The sequence below is a fragment of the Bombyx mori genome, chromosome 1, assembly GCF_030269925.1.
Source record: "Bombyx mori chromosome 1, ASM3026992v2".
In the NCBI taxonomy this organism is placed as follows: Eukaryota; Metazoa; Arthropoda; class Insecta; order Lepidoptera; family Bombycidae; genus Bombyx; species Bombyx mori.
The window spans coordinates 5,784,717-5,802,276 of record NC_085107.1 but is presented as its reverse complement, the minus strand read 5'-3'; the positions used below and the strand labels follow the sequence as shown (position 1 = coordinate 5,802,276).

General features: G+C 37.7%; 3 long non-coding RNA genes across 3 annotated transcripts; 1 reads left to right on the top strand and 2 right to left on the bottom strand.

The window, feature by feature from the left end:
• Nucleotides 1-2,361: 2,361 nt before the first annotated feature.
• LOC105842178 (uncharacterized) lies at nt 2,362-4,322 on the bottom strand. The gene is made up of 5 exons (XR_005245237.2): nt 4,261-4,322; nt 4,072-4,157; nt 3,693-3,791; nt 3,334-3,616; nt 2,362-3,002 (listed from the first exon to the last, which is right to left on the bottom strand). It is a non-coding gene; the product is annotated as an uncharacterized LOC105842178 (long non-coding RNA).
• A 4,210-nt stretch (nt 4,323-8,532) lies between these two features.
• LOC101742554 (uncharacterized) lies at nt 8,533-11,235 on the top strand. The gene is made up of 4 exons (XR_209911.4): nt 8,533-8,690; nt 9,475-9,584; nt 9,997-10,067; nt 10,167-11,235. It is a non-coding gene; the product is annotated as an uncharacterized LOC101742554 (long non-coding RNA).
• Nucleotides 11,236-13,675: 2,440 nt separating this feature from the next.
• LOC110385852 (uncharacterized) lies at nt 13,676-16,011 on the bottom strand. The gene is made up of 3 exons (XR_002431107.3): nt 15,972-16,011; nt 15,554-15,857; nt 13,676-15,220 (listed from the first exon to the last, which is right to left on the bottom strand). It is a non-coding gene; the product is annotated as an uncharacterized LOC110385852 (long non-coding RNA).
• Nucleotides 16,012-17,560: the final 1,549 nt, after the last annotated feature.

The following is a 17,560-nucleotide window of genomic DNA, read 5'->3' as shown; positions in this document are numbered from 1 at the left end:
CCACAAGAATGTGCTCCGTGAGGCGGTGCACCTGTTGAACGCATGAGTGATTTGTACGAAATCCGAATTGTTCATCGATGAGAACGCCCTTCGATGAGACGAAGTCTCTGAGGCGTTTGTAAAGCAAACGCTCATACAGTTTGCCTAGAGACATGAGGAGGCTAATCGGGCGGTAGCTCGTCGGATGATTTTTTGGTTTACCGGGTTTATGTATGCCGATAACGTCCGCTTCTTTCCACACCGCTGGAAAGATACAGTTCGCCATAGCGGCATTGAAAATAGATGCCAACATCACGATGAGTTGGACGGGTAGAAGCTTAATAACGCGGTTGGATATACCGTCGGAAACGGGAGCCTTGCGAGGACGTAGGTCTTTGATCAATTCTTTAACTTCCATCGGGGTGACGGGTGGTAACGCATCCGAGGGTGGCAAGGAGGCTCTGCGTTCTACCTCACTTTCTACTAATTCTACATGAACAGGGTCCACGGATTGAGTGCTGGGCGTGCACTGGGTTTGCAATGTATCGGCCAGCAGCTCTGCTTTTTCGTCATCATCGAACGCCGCGAGTCGGCCTGAGGGGCCTACGAGGGGGGGCATAGTTACTACCGTATCCGATTTGAGAGTACGAGCTAAGTGGTAGTAAGACCTTTGGGAGGGCGCGAGTCCTTCTAAGAATTATTTTTTTGTTCAATTCATTATTTATATTTTGTAATAATAATTATTACTTAAAACCATGAATTATTTAATATTTTTAGATATTGTTGATTCCATTAGTAAAAATATCAATGGTCTACCATTAATTACTCTATTCTTATTATATATGATTAGAGAGTTTTGGCAGCAACCCGAGTGAAGCGTCACTTGAAGTTTTATTTTAATGTTTTTTTAATGTAATGTATAATATATAAATTGGGTGTTGTTTTATGTATTAAACGTCAATAATCGTTGTTCACGATTATTGAGGCATTGGAATAAAACTGTGGCTAACATAGCAGTGACTGTTTTTTTTTTCAAGATAAACGGTCTGCGGAAATTCACGCTCACTCAATATGCTATTCATCGAGTTGACGTCAAAACTCCCAAAAAGCAATAAAAAGAGATACACCAGCTTTTTATTGAAAAAGAAAAAATATAACTACGACAGACTAGGCTGTATAGGCTACGCTCTTTGCCTGCTTATTGGCGAATTTAAAAACAACAACAACAATATAATATATCTAGTAAGGGGGCCCACTTAACGGTGATCATTTGTTTAATTAATTATAAATAAATAAAAGACGAACAAACGACGCACAAATAACTAAAAATAAAAAAATCCGATAATTAACAAATGGGGGGCCAAATTTACAGATCCATCAGGGAAATAAATAAAAATCTTGACAACAACCGAACACAGTAACAGCATTTGACAGTAACACGAATATATTAAGTGTATAATCTATGGCAACAACCATAGATTATACACTTAATATATTCGAGAACAACAACAAACAACATGGCTGACCAAAATAATTAATTCCATTTTCGGCCGCGGGACAGGACTCGTGGTACGAAGTATAATGGAATCATTAATGTCTAAAAATATTAAATAATTCATGGTTTTAAGTAATAATTATTATTACAATATATAAATACTGAATTGAACAAAAATAAACTAAAAAAGTTGGCCCACTTTTAGGCCTTGTCTTTTGCAGGATTTTTTGGTTGACCCAGACGAGATGATCACCTTTGGGCCATCATAAACATCGAAACAGTTACTGGTAGTAGGACCTCTTGTGAGTCCACACGGGTAGGTACCACCACCCCGCCTATTTCTGCCGTGAAGCAGTAATGCGTTTCGGTTTGAAGGGTGAGGCAGCCGTTGTAACTATACTGAGACCTTAGAACTTATATCTCAAGGTAGGTGGCGGCATTTACGTTGTAGACGTCTATGGGCTCCAGTAACCACTTAACACCAGGTGGGCTGTGAGCTCGTCCACCCATCTAAGCAATAAAAAAAAGGTTAACTCTGCATCACAAGACATTTTCAGGTTTTTTTAGTTGGCCCAGACGAGATGATCACCTTTGGGCCATTATAAACACCGAAACAAATCCACTTGAGCACTGTTGCCCACGTCGAAAATTCGATGCCAACAAAGTCTTGTAGTATCGATTAAGCAAATTTTATGACTATCGTAGATTTCAAACAGGAGCGCTTAGCAACAAAAATACTGGACGCACTCCACGTTATATACATACAGTTCCAAGAGACCCTGATAAGGTTTTGGTTTGGATACGGCCTTTTAATGCGATACTTTCCGACCAAGAATCACAAGAACGTTGTAAGGGCAAGGGAACTAACTGTTCAATAAAACAGTAACTTTTCTACTACACATCAATTTAATATAAAGATTAAGATACACTCATGAGCGATAATAATGTATTTAATGAAATATTAAGTTAGAGAATTTAATTAATACTAATGTCGTTAAATACGTTTTTCTAATATTCGATTGTGTGTGTGTGCGTGTGTCTGTTTCATAATTATTCTAATAGCCATATATTAGATTACATTAAAAAGCACAGCTATGACATTGAGAGATTAAATATTCATACACTTAAAACCTACAATCTAACATTAAGTTACAAGTCGTCAAACTACAATAGCTCAACCATAGACCAATATTTATTACATGTGAAAATAAATTTAGTAAATCGTGGTTACATAGTAAGAATCATTAAAAACAGGCTGACACGTTGAGAATTAATGAAAGTTAAATAGCCGAATGAATTATTTAAAGTATACGTGAATCGAATGTAACATTAACAAAGAGACGTCATCGCGTACTGGTAAGGTTGCGGTCGATCGAACCTGAGGGCTGTGTTTTTGGTTCTTTTGCGACCACGTCTCCGCCAGAGCCTCGTTCGTTGATTGGCAGGGTGCGCCGCGGGCAGGAGAGGTTGGCTTTGGCTCAGAAGGTCGTGGTAGAGCCACTTACACCCCTAAATAAAGGAACTTAATCTAAAAGAGATATGTAAATCACACAATAGATTAACAGTGCGGTTAACGATTATAATATTATGTTAATTTGAAACATATTTTGTTTATTTATTCATTAAGATTATTAGGAACCAAATGGTTGGTAAATAGAAAGAAATAAACAAAAAAGTACATACACAAACTAACATTTCTCATTCACAGAGCGATATTTCACAAGTCCGGAAGGATCTGAATTCGTCATCTTTTATAAGGCTAATATACAGTTAAAAATCGGTCTTATTCTTTAATACTGGATTAATTAATTGATTAACATACACAATTTTAAATAACTATAAAATTAAGTATTCCCCACCTGTTTTGCGTTTTCGTGCTAGTGTCTTAGGAAGGAACGACAAAACAACATTCACTGTGAACATCTTGCCGTCAAGGTTGAATGTCTGTTAATCATTTATGATTCAAGTATTCCGTCAATATTCTCTGGTCAACGTCGATACTAATTGAGTTCCATACATTCATTTGTTGGATGAGAACTTATTTTGTTATGACAGTAAACCAACGGGAGCTTCATCAAATTTTCGGATTAAATAATACAACGAAACTCATGTTTTCTATCTTGAAGTACAAAATAATTTACTCTGTAATAAAAGAATATTAGGTTAGTTACGCTTTTTAAAAAAAACAATAATATTAAAATCCACTGTGTTCGCTCACGTTTCCTCTGGTGTCGACAGTCTGTCCAGTGAATAATTTTTTCCTACCTTTCTGAACTTAGAAGTCCGAAAGTCGTGGAATATCCAACATTATCTGAAACTGTGTGTAATATTACTAGTCAATCTTTAGTTTCTTTATTTATTTTTTTATTGCTTAAATGGATGGACGAGCTCACAGCCCACCTGGTGTTAAGGGGTTACTGGAGCCCATAGACATCCACAACGTAAATGCGCCACCCACCTTGAGATATAAGTTCTAAGGTCTCAGTATAGTTACAACGGCTGCCCCACCCAACATAACAATACAGTCCACATAATGTACCTATGTGTTAAAGTACTTTTGAAATAAACAGTACAAGTTTAAAACCAATCACACTTACTTCTTTCACCTGATATGTTTCAAATCATAGTCCGTACTTAAGTGTTCCCTGTTGAAAATAAGTTGCGGCCGTCCAGTGTTAGGATACTGAAAAACAATTGAGAGTAATTAGTAGTATTTCATTTGTAGAAAATAATCGCAACATGTCACAACAAATAATATAGAAATAAATTTTGCATGCAATACCTACTTGATCTCAGCTAAGTTGGAGTGCCAGTGAAAGAAGTGGTGCGAGTGATGGATCTTATAAATGACAGATACACGGGGGGGGGGGTTAAAGGGATTGGCGGCTTCCAGAATATTCGAAACGCGCATGCCCGTCTCCGCCGTCACAAGTCTAGAACCTTCGTAGACCTAATCGATGATTTAATTTTACCACCAGACTCTGAAGATACCACTCCAACTTCAGCACCCAAATTTGATATTACTCGGATGCATTAGTATTTAATTCATAGCTGTTCAATTTCAAGAAACGCGAATTTTATACATATTTTGTGGACCAAAGAGACTAAGAATAAACTTACCGGTATTTACCTTAAATATTAAAATTTACACAGTACCTACATACCTATTTTCTCTCTGGATAGGAATCTCTGGAATACTAAAGCATTTTCTTGTTTATTTTCTAATCCGTTTATGTGTACACATATTTCAGCTCCTTTCAGATATATGTAAATAAATACATTGTATTAGTAAAGCAAAACACGGTGATGAAGCTTAATAAACAAAATGGTCAGACATCGTCATTATCATCATCATCATCAATATCTTCATCAATACATATAATAAAATCGTAACTGGTCGCTGTCTGTACATGGAAGATATCTCAGGAAAACTGTTATTGGGGGCTTTATGAACGCAATAGAACCCAAAATAATGATTTCTAGAATTTTTGTCTGTTTGTCTGTGCGTTTGTGCACGCTAATCTCAGAAACAGCTTATCCGATTTAGATGTGGTTTTCACTCATTTATTGTGGTAAGCTTTACTTAACATTTAGTGTTTGTTTCGTGTCAATCGGTTCAGAAATGAAAATGTTATGCCTATTTAAAGAATCACGTAGCTGGGCGTTTGTAGATGGTTTACACCTGTGCGGCCGCGCGGGTATATAAAGAGCGCTGAGAGCCGCGCCGCTGTTATCTCCACGATGACTTGGAGCTCGACTCAGTTAGTAAGTATCTACAGTCGGCATCGCTGCGCCATTTTGAGAAGGCGGCACGACATGAGAACCCTCTCATCGTAGCCGCTGGAAACTACATACCCGACCCAGTAGACCGAATGGTAAACCGTCGATGTCGCCCAAAGCACGTCATTACGGATCCTCCTGATCCATTAACGGTGCTTTTAGGCACCACAAGCACCGGTCACCGTCCTCGTCGAACCCGTCGCTTGCGACGAAGGGCTCGCCGAGTGAATTAACCCACAGACACAGCCCACTGAGTTTCTCGCCGGATCTTCTCAGTGGGTCGCGTTTCCGATCCGGTGGTAGATTCTGCGAAGCGCTGCTCTTGCTAGGGTCAGTGTTAGCAACTCTCCGGTCTGAGCCCCGCGAGCTCACCTACAAACGTTAGGGCGAAGCTGAAATAGCCTCTCAAGGCTATCAGCATAGGTAGGAAAAAAAAAAAGTGCCGCTGCTTCCTTGCCGAACCCGTCGCTTGCGACGAAGGGCTCGATGAGTAAATTTACCCATAGGCACGGTTGTTTCCTATAGTTAAAAGATTAGGTAGACACGTCATTAGTAGTTTTTAAACTGTAATTAAGTTATACTGTATAATAATCTGTAAGTATTTATAAATTAGTTTTATGATAAGTACGTGTTTACCAAACAACGTTGTGTTAGTAGGTACTACTTATTATAAGAATGCCTCGAAAAAGATCCAACCTCTCCCAGTGAAGCAGGAATGCTAAAAGGATGAGATTAGTTCGATCACAGGAATCTGAAGAAAATCATGAGGCAAGACTCACTACATCACAGGAACGTCAGGCGAGGTTTCGTGTTACTAATTACAGAAACTTCGGCTCAGCGAGAATCTCGATTGAGTTCACATCGTTCTCAAATAATGGCCACCCGAATTAGGGTGAACAGGGAACAGCGTGACGCACGTTTGTCCATCGATCGTGAATCTTATCCACTATCGCGTGAATCTGAGACTTTCACTGACAGGGAATCCCGCCTGAGCTCCTCAGAGGTTTTGGATAGCAAATGCCCGGTCTCAGGAGACACTTGCAGAATGAGAAGCACGTCACACTGCCGATCGCGAGCCAAATGCAGTATCGCGTGAGTCTGAGTCTTCCACCGATAAGGAATCCCGCCTGAGCTCCTCAGAGGGCTTGGATAGCAAATGCCCGGTCTCAGAAGACACTTGAAGAACGAGAAACACGTCTCACTGCCGATCGCGAGGCTCATGCACTATCGCTTGAGTTTGAGACCTTTAGTGATAGGAAAATCCGTCTGAGCTCTCAGAGGGTTCGGACAGCAAATGCCCGGTCTCAGGAGACACTTGAAGAACGAGAAGCACGTCTTACTGCCAATCGCGAGGCTCATGCACTATCGCTTGAGTCTGAGACCTTTACTGATAGGAAAATCCGTCTGAGCTCTCAGAGGGCTCGGACAGCAAATGCCCGGTCTCAGGAAACACTAGAAGAACGGGAAGCACGACTCACTGCCGATCGCGTTTCCCGTGAGCCTATGTTTCGTGATGATAATAAATAAAGCCCAAGGTCAGCTGCTAAAAGTAGTGGGTGTCACACGGCTATGTAGCTTTGTCACGTGCTAGCAATCCTAGCAACCTGTATGCTTTGATCCCCGATGGCTATACGTCTAACGTCGTGTATAGAAAAGCAATACTTTAAATTAGATTTTTCTAATTACCCGAATGACGGTATTTATAAACCAAAAGATGTCCTAAAACTGCTACCCAAAGTCGCTATTCCACGCGGACTTAGTCGCGGGCCCAGCTAGTTTCGGAATAAAAACGGAAGAATATCCACGAAATGTTACTTCAACTTTAATATACATAGTAGGCATTCATTAATTTAATTTAATGATAAATACGTACTACATATACGATTTAATATTGTATATTTAAAGGTATATGCTTGTATTGGTGTGGTGACTTAAGCGCTTTATTCACGATCTATCACGGCTGTCCGTCAGCTCATGGACGCGGTGCTGGATGTAGCTTACAGACTATCGTGCGCGCATCAAGCGAGGAGAGAATAAATCGAACGAATTAAATGAGAGGACTTACTACTACTACTACTACTGAGCTGGCGCTATGACCCCGAAGTGGGTCTTGGCCTCCGACAATAAACTTTGCCATTCATCCCGGCGCTGCGCAACACCTTGCCAGTCCGACACTTGGAGCTCCCGTAAATTTCCTTCTACAGCGTCACACCAGCGGTACTTGGGCCTCCCTACGGGGCGGCGTCCCTCCGGTACACCCGTGTACACCCGTTTCACAGCCCGATCCTGCTCCATACGTACTACATGTCCGAGCCATCCGAGCCTCCGTGCCTTCATCTCCCCCAGAATATTTGGCTCATCAAAAAGCCTCTCCACATCCTTATTTTTTCGGACGTGCCAAGAACCGTCTTCTTTCCGAACTGGTCCTAGTATTTTTCTCAATACCTTTTTTAAATGAGAGGACTTGTTCTAATTTATTGAAAATGCCAGTTGTTTTATCAAAACGCCAAAAAATTGGATTTCTGATATTGTCAGCAGCAGCAGAAGAAGAAAAAAATAACAAGGCTTTGGATGATTTTTTTTTATCATAAACATACAGAGTATACTCAAATAAATAATATCATTTTTTACGCACGCTATCAATCGTTGCAGCTTTCCCTAAAATGAGCCTAAAAATCTAATGCGTTTATTCTTTTTTGTTTATTCATAGTTTGCGCTTGAGACATTCCACAAACATGTGTGGAACTTATATCATTCAGTAAATCTTGAAAGTGTTAAATCTGCTGTACAGCAAGTCTATACACGATCAAGCACACATGACGCAGGACCGCTCTAACGTACGTCCGCGTTAAGCGCTTTATTCACAATCCATCACGGCTGTACGTCAGCTCAAGGCCGCAGTGCTGGATGCAGCATACAGACTATCGTGCGCGCATCAAGCGTGGAGAGAATAAGTGGAACTTATATCATTCAGTAAATCTTGAAAGTGTTAAATCTGCTGTACAGCAAGTCTATTCACGATTAATCACGCACGACGCAGGATCGCTCTGACGTACGTCCGCGTTATTCACTGTCTATCTGCATGACGTACGCGGTGGTGGGGGCACTCGCTGGATGCAAAATTGGTCGTGCAAATCCAGCAAACAATTAATAATAATTTGTCGATAATTATTATTAATCGTTACGTTACGTCAAGCCTATTCATGGTACTTTTGCATCGTATATCGTGCATGGCCTTGGCGGGACGTACAGCAAGATGGAACGTGTATAGAGCGCTTTACACACATGGTTGCTTTGCAAGTGTGAACAGAGCGAGGTGCGCTGCCGCAGGTTCCCGGGCCAGTCGTCCACAGACCTCTGACTGCGAAGCTCATATCACATTGACGCACATACCTACGCCTGTCTGGATCGCTCAAGTTCATTTTTAATATTTAATGTAAGTAGCTTAAAGCTTACTCTGTGCCTAGACTTTCTTTTAATTTTTGCCTTTAACTATCTACGTGTGCTTCTATTTGTTGCTCTTCACCTTCTGATCATTAAAATAAAACTATTATTATAATGTAATGCTGTGTGTGAATTGGACATAACACTAACGGACTTAAAACCATTATCACCTTAACCAAGACTCACGCAGAAGACCCCACAACAGGTGAGCCCGAGAAGAACATTCTAGCAAAATGAACAGTGACACAACTTTTTCGCAAACTACCCCACGAAAAAAAATATATCGGAAAAAGAAGTGACTGTTTCCGTTGATCCATCCGGTAATCCAGCGAAAAATTTTCGGGTCTGTGTACAGATACCGCCTTTCTGGCCGGAAAAATCATCAAATATGTTTTTGTGAAATTCTGTGAAGCATTGCGCTTGCTAGGGTCAGCAATTTCACCACGCTGAGCCCCGTGTGCTCACCTACCCGTTCGGTGATGCTGGTATAACCCCCCTAAGCTACTAGGATAATTAGGGAAAAAGGAGTCAAATAGCTCATGACATAGTACACACGCTGTGATGTGTAATGCGCATGCGCGAAATGATTTTTTTGCCTAAGTACGGTCCAGGGTGTGGCGCGTTTAGTATTGATTCGACGCCATGCGTTTCATTCGCCCAAGCGTTTGCTCATTTCCAGACGATTCGCTTCTACGATAAGGTGCAGATTTTGTTAAGATTTAAAAAATACTATAACGTTTCTCAGAACTGTATTAACCATTATTTATATTTTACAGAAAACAAGAAATTAATTCGCCGGTTGCCGTGCTCCCCAAAGGAGTTCACATCCTGAAGCCATTCGTTCTGCAAAGATGGTTCTAGCTATGAATAAAAAGATCACAGGAAAGTGAGTATATTTTATCTTTTAATAAGTTATTATATATCATCAATTGACTACCTACATTTTTTTTTTGTTGCTTATGTAGGTGGACGAGCTCACGGCCTATCTCATGTTAGGTGCTTACCGGAGTCTATAGGCATCAACAACGTAAATGCCGCCATTCACCTGGAGATAGGTGTTCTAATTCTCAGTTTTATAGTACAACAGCAACCCAACCCTTCAAATTGAAACGCGTACCAGCCCGTGTGCGGAATCACAAGGCGCCCCACCACCACTATAGACTTTTCACAAAAACATATCGAGTCCATCAATTGTATATTAATCAAAAGTCGTAGGGCTATCTCAGAGGAGTGCTAAATTGAAATATTATTTCATTATATAAAACGCTGCTTCTCAATGTTTTCTGTTTTGTTTTTAGGGCACTTTACAAGCTTTTATGGGGCCACAGAAGCAACCAAGCTTTCCATCCAGATCGAAAAGTACGACAAGGTATTTAACGTTCATTAAATCTCCACACTAAGATAAATATCGAGAAGTAAACTCTTCACACTCGTATAATTAAACATGTACTTTTAATTTTATTTTCAGTTACTTTGGTGCAGAGCAACATGGAAAAATTAAGGAAGTAATGTATAAGCTAGCTAATATAGAAATAGAGTTGATTAATGTTAATATTATCAATGGTTAACGTTATATTATAATAATAAAATACTTTTTATTAATTGCGGTTTGCAATTGATGCATGTTACTTACGTGTAGATTTTTATGTAATCTTCAAGTAGTTAGGGAACTACTTTAGGTACGAAACAAAATTTATTAGTACAAGTACTTTTTCATTTAGTATAATAACATGTATTGTAATTTTTGTAATATATATTTTTAATGTCACCTATAATACGTGCATACAAATAGAATGTAAGTAGCAATATGTATAGAACTTCATTTGGTTTATGTTAAGATTAGGTTTGATTAGATGTTAGAATGTATTGTTGTTAAATGACGCACGCTTAATTAGGTACGTCTATAGTTTTATGAAAAATTGTTTTTAGTTAGGGGTGTAAGTGGCTCTTCCTGGACCTCTTGAGCCAAAGTCAACCTCTCCTGCCCGCGGCGCACCCTGCCGACTAGCGAACGAGGCTCTGGCGGAGACGCGGCGGACTCAGCTCCGCGTGTCACTCGTGCTCAACAATAACAACAAGCCGAGTGCACCATCGCGTCTCTAGTTTATTAGTTATTTTTTATAGGTTAAGTTTATATCCAGATCATACGAACGACGAATAATACTTCAATTATACTTACTAGTTTTAAGTCATATATAATCTCATATTTATTAGATACTAAAATAAGCATTGTGTATCAATGTTAGTGTAGGTTTTTTCTCAATTTTGAGATTATAGTATATTATTAAAGTAGACATCTTGATACGGCTCTTGATGTGAACTATGTCATAATCTACTCGTAATTTTTAAGATGTACTTAATCCCTGCATCACACGCACATTACGTTATACTCGTAATAGAATAAGTTACATATTTAGTGGAACTAATGTTATGTAATGGAATAAACTTCACAAGTCATTTACAACAATTTAATATTAAGGATTCTTTCTAGTTTTTGTGTCTCGTAGTAAATAAAATAAAAACTGAGGTGTCGTATATATTTTGTATTTTATTTACCTACCTAAATAATCTTAACCTTGTGGTGTCACATTTTGAAGTCACTTTTATAAATATAAAAAATAGAATAGCAATCGAAAGCTGACATATTGAAGTAGGTTTTTGTAGCTGAGAGCCTGGAGAGGCTATTTCAGCGTAACCTAAACTAGTAGGTGAGTTCACGGGGCTCAAACCTGATGACGTTGCTGACACGAACCCTAGCAAGAGCCGTGCTTCGCAGAGTCTACCACCGGATCGGAAACGCAACCTATTGAGAAGATCCGGCGAGAAACTCAGTGGGCTATGTCTGAGGGTTATATACATTTTCCGCAACTATAGTTACAAGGTAATTTTCGTGGGTTTTTTTTCTTCTATTATGGAGAGCATTTGTTAGTGTAGTATGAATTAGTTTGTACATTTTAAAATAAATGTTTAGTCAGAAGTTCATTCAAAAGAATCTTAAATATTTTAAATACAATATTTTGGTTAAGAACGACGAATATTTATGATCAATTTAACGTTTGAAGTGTGCACTTTCTCCAAGGAAATTTTGACAACATCAATCTTATGGCACTATCCCCATAGGGGTATATATTATATACATGGGGTTTAGATCTGACCAAACTAATAATAGAACTAATAAAGGTAATAAAAATAAACAATCAAGCGGATCATTTTAAAGACTAAACAAACGGTAGCTAGTTCTTATGAAGCCTAAAACTTTATTTTCCAGTTATGCTTGTGTAGATCGAGCTTTATACCTGATACTGTGACTTGGTGAAAAGACCATCTTTTATGCAAGCATGATATTAAGTCAATCAATCTCAATATTCGTATTTTGATAAACCTGGGTCAATATTTCTATACATAGCGGATGGAGGGTTTTGAGCTATAAGTAAGCTATCACAGCAATACGCTTCCCTTCGACTCTATTTTAAAATAATATAGATGAACGCAAAAATATAAAAAACATAATTGTATGAGAACGAAAGGTTCCCATTCCAAATGATTTTTTAATGGAACAGTATATATATATATATAGTATATGTTAGCTCAGTATACCTATATGAAATATCTTGTTCCAGATCAAGGATAAATTCATGAAGTGCCAATAAAACAACAATCACACATACATTTAATAGAATAATTAGTTACAAAATATATAATTTGTAAATATTTCAATAAATAAATTAAGTATATAGCTATATGAAGGAAATATAAGTTTGATTAACTTTAATTATTTATTATATAGATATAGATATAGGTAGATTAACTTTAAAGGTTCTAACAGCTAAGAAGAACCTATCAAATGCTATCTATCTACACATATCAATCTTAAACTACGTAGGTACTCTAGATATTCTTTTCAAAAAGCAAGTACAACAATATTATTATGAAATCCTGAATACACCTTAATCGATAAAATTACTTTTATATTATGTCGTTACGAGATTAAATGCCAAAAAAAAGTTAATTCTAATAAGACAAAAACAAAAAAGCATAGACAATATTGTCTGTAAGCAGTTTGTAACATGGTCGCGAATAGTCGCAATCCAGATGCTGCCAATGTTCAGTGTTGGAACTACGCAATCTTGTCGATATTCGACCTAAGGTCTTGACTAAAGGTCTATGTTGCCAGGTCTTAAAATTAAAAAAAATATCGACCACGTCTGACTTTTTGGCGGGAACGCCAGAAGTGAAGTTGTGTGATTTGTCTTTATTTTGTCTATTTATTGTTTCTTCAGGTTTAAATGTGTCATAACAGTGATTTATTAACAGTTTAGTATCTGTGAAAGTGCACAAATGTGGGAAAATGAAACAAAGCCGCTGGACATTACTTCTCGGGATCCTCCAAAAAATCCATTGAAAAAATTTCAGTAAATCACCACCATTTGACTGAGATTATATTTCATCCCATATCATCTCATCTCATTTCATTTGATTTCATCCCAGTTCATGTCTCAAATTAATCATCTTCATTTCATTTCATTTCATCATTTTTCACAAAAAAAACAACATAAATTAAAATAAGACATGACTTAAAGGTCTTAATTACCAGGTCATAAATTCCCTTTAAAAAATCGATCCCGTCTGATTTTTGGGCGGGATCCCGAGAAGTGTTATGTAGTTGTGTGATTTGTTTTATTTTGTCTAATTAGTGTTTCTTCAGGTTTAAATATGTAATGACAGTGGTTTTTTAACTGTTTAAAATAAGTCGGTAAGCAGCGACTTGGCTATGGCCCTGGCATTGCTGACGTCTATGAGTGACCGTAATATACACATACATAATTAAGAAAGCTATTAAATATGAACGACGGCTAATTTGTGATATAGAAATTACACATTACAACGTTGATGGCCAATATAAAATATATCAGCATTATAAAACAGAAAGAGCTGGAATAAATAATAGGTGTTATACAGTAATAAACAAAACAATTGTAACATTTGTAACATTTTAAGCATAACAGATTTACATAACCATAACTAAATTAACATGGCATTCGAGATTATAGGCACTAATGTAACTGGAATAAGAATCCAATTTGCAGAAAATTCTTATAAAATAAATAATCTTCGTGGAAATAATGTCATACTCCATTAATACAATTAAAATATACGAAACAACTAGATTAGATTAGTAAGACTATTAAGAAGGTACTAGAGAGTAATTCGAATCGCATTAATCTACCGAAAGACTGGTTCCTTCTGAAAATCATTAAATAATCGTATCTTAATATTATATTTAAGATTCTTCTGTTCGTGTGTATGTTACTGAACTCCTCATAAACGCATGGACCGATTTTAATGAATTTTTGTGTGTGTGTTGGTGTAGATTCTAGAATGGTTTAGATTCACAACTCGGTCAACTATATTATTATTATTCTTTTTTTTATTGCTTAGACGGGTGGACGAGCTCACAGCCCACCTGGTGTTAAGTGGTTACTGGAGCCCATAGACATCTACAACGTAAATGCGCCACCCACCTTCAGATATAAGTTCTAAGGTCCCAGTTATAGCTACAACGGCGCCGGCGGCTCGAATAAAATACCTACCCGTGCGGACTCACAAGAGGTCCTATATATGAGTCGACTATTATCAAAGCCGGCAATGTGACTTTTGGACAATTATTGGTAAATCAGAAAAACGAATTATTGACTTTGTATTCCATTGGTAGTCACAAAACTCTTCTGAACGACATCTTAGATAAATAACAGGTTAAGTATTAACCTTTATTTAATGCAGGTTTTGCACCGTATTCTTTGAAGGAGACGATTATATTCAAATCAATCTGTATTGACATATCAATAGCATTTTTTTGTCCAAATGCACAGATTGCCACCTTTGATAATAGACGACTCATATATTACTCGTATATTTAAGGCGTGTGTACAGGACAACTTCTGTCAGGTCCGCTAGTTTATTTGTAGAATATCGTTGACGACAATTGCACGACTGTCAATACGAATCCTAGTAGAAGATAGCTTTAAATATACAATCCATGGGCTGTTTTATTATTAATCACTTCGCTAATTTTGTAATTCTTACTAGTATCACGGTATCCGGATTCCTGTCGGTGTTAGTAACTTAGTTTTTTTTTTTTTGTCTCGCACTCGTGTTTCCATTGTTCATAGCACAGAAGAAAGTCTGTGTGAATTCGACCGTTCTAGATCGATCTAGAATGTTTGGTTGTCACATTGTACGAGTATATGAAGTAGCAATCGTTATATATCTTTTGCTATATACTTTCTGTAAGTTTAGATTTACACTGATTATTTCGGGTATTAAATTGAAATTGTACGTCATTCTTCGTGTCTGTTGCTGTCATTCTTGGTTCAACGTCATTAACTCGTCAGATTCCTTTATTGGTTATTTCAATTATGTTTAATATTATGATGAAAAATGTATTTATTTTACAAACGTATTTACGTTTTCCCATTAAGCTATTGAAAGAACTTGATGTATTTCTCGTGGCCATGATGTTTTCTGAAATTAGAAAATAAATAACCTTTTTTTTATTCCATTCAGTGCCTACCTATAGCCGCCGAGTTTTTTGTGGTTACCGGAGCTAATAAATATCATAAAGTGAATTATACTCGAGAAGATAGATTATGATGTCGCAGTATTAATTGTTTAATAAAAGACCCTTTCACCCGTAAAGTTACAGTTTTAAAGCGGAAGAACTTTCCGAAGTATGTTTCGACGCAAGACCGCTTTGCAGCAGAAATAGGTAGATAGGCCGTACCTATCCATGTAGGTAGTCGGGCAGTACGCTTTCCGACCAGGAATTAAATCTACGAGTAATTACATAGAACTTACTTTGCTCTCCAGTGGAGGTAATAGTCCAGGCTGTAGAGTGATTTGCGTGGACGTCTTGTATAGATAGATGTATTTTTTGAAACTCTCTTTATAATTAATTTTATAGTGGTTTGTTTTGTTCGTACGATCGACTTCAAATCATAGCATGAGATAATTCATCGTTGATCAAATTTAATGCTAATGACTATCATGGTTTATCGTTTAAAATAAAACTCCAAATGATCTAAAATTACACTCAACTTTTTCGTTTATCATGATAACAATTCCTCTGTGCCCATAATGAATTATGAATGTGAATTGCTGGCTGAAACAAACAAAGTCTGTAATATTAGTTTATTATGATTTTGGGATAACTATATTTTATAATAATATATATGTATTTGTAATTAATTTGCAACGGAACATAAAAATAACCTACGTAACCTTAGAAAAGTTAACATCCCAATGAGGGAAGTGGTGCGGGTGAAAATGCTTATAAACACTGGAAACCCCTAGGAGGTAGATTCCAGAATGTTCGAACTGCACATGCGCGTTTCCGTCAGAGTAACACCGTCCACCTCCCCTACCCCCTTTTAGTCTAGAATCTTCTCAGACATAATCAATAAAGGTGTAAATCAAGTGCCAGAAGCTGGATGCATACATAAAAATTAAATCAGGGACCCTAAAATATTAAAATGTTGCGCTAGGCATTTTTTGTAACGTAACTAATTATCTATACATACAAATAAAATTGGAGTGTCTGTTTGTAATATTGAAATAACCGCTTCTTACTACTTGCATATGAATATACATATACCTAGTCAGGTCATAAGTATTTTCACACAGTAAAAACTTTTCTTTTAGAATGCTGGCCACAAAAAAGTTTATTGAATTCGAATTTCGAATTGTTCATGAAAATAAAAATGTATACTTTTAGAATTTTACTCATTTTCAATTATGGAGTGGACGCTTAAAGAAGACCGTGTTGCAGTTATTGCGTCGCATCGTTGCGGTTACACGCCAATTCAAATTTTTAACATAATGAAAATTTTGAATATAACCAAAAGATTCGTTTATCGTACCATCAAACGATACAATGAAGACTCTAGTGTAGATGAAAGGTCAAGAAGTGGTCGCCCTCGGTCTGTTAGGACTCCAGCAGTAATAAAAGCTGTGAAAGCGCGAATTCAAAGAAATCCCAAACGTAAGCAGAAACTGTTGGCCCTTCAGATGGGGTTAAGTAGAACCACTGTGAAAAGGGTGTTAAATGAAGACTTAGGGCTTCAGGCATATCGAAGAAAAACAGGACATCGGGAAATTCTTTTTTCGGATGAAAAAATTTTTACGGTAGAAGAGAGCTACAACAAACAAAATGATAAGGTGTACGCACTCAGTAGTGAAGAAGCGAGCAACCGTATTCCGCATGTCCAACGAGGTCATTTTCCATCCTCGCTCATGGTATGGTTGGGAGTTTCTTATTGGGGCTTAACAGAGGTACATTTTTGTGAGAAAGGTGTATAAACGAATGCAGTTGTGTATCAAAATACAGTCCTGACGAACCTTGTGGAACCTGTTTCTCATACCATGTTCAATAACAGGCACTGGGTATTCCAACAAGATTCGGCGTCAGCTCATAGAGCGAAGAGCACACAAGACTGGCTGGCGGCGCGTGAAATTGACTTCACCCGGCACGAAGACTGGCCCTCCTCCAGTCCAGATTTGAACCCGTTAGATTACAAGATATGGCAACACTTGGAGGAAAAGGCGTGCTCAAAGTCTCATCCCAATTTGGAGTCACTCAAGACATCCTTGATTAAGGCAGCCGCCGATATTGACATGGACCTCGTTCGTGCTGCGATAGACGACTGGCCGCGCAGATTGAAGGCCTGTATTCAAAATCACGGAGGTCATTTTGAATAAACTTTAGTGTCATAAGAATCTATGTTTTGTTAAGTTCATTTTGGTATATGAATGGTTACATAATGAATAAACTTGTTTCAATTATTTTACATTAAACATGTGACAGAA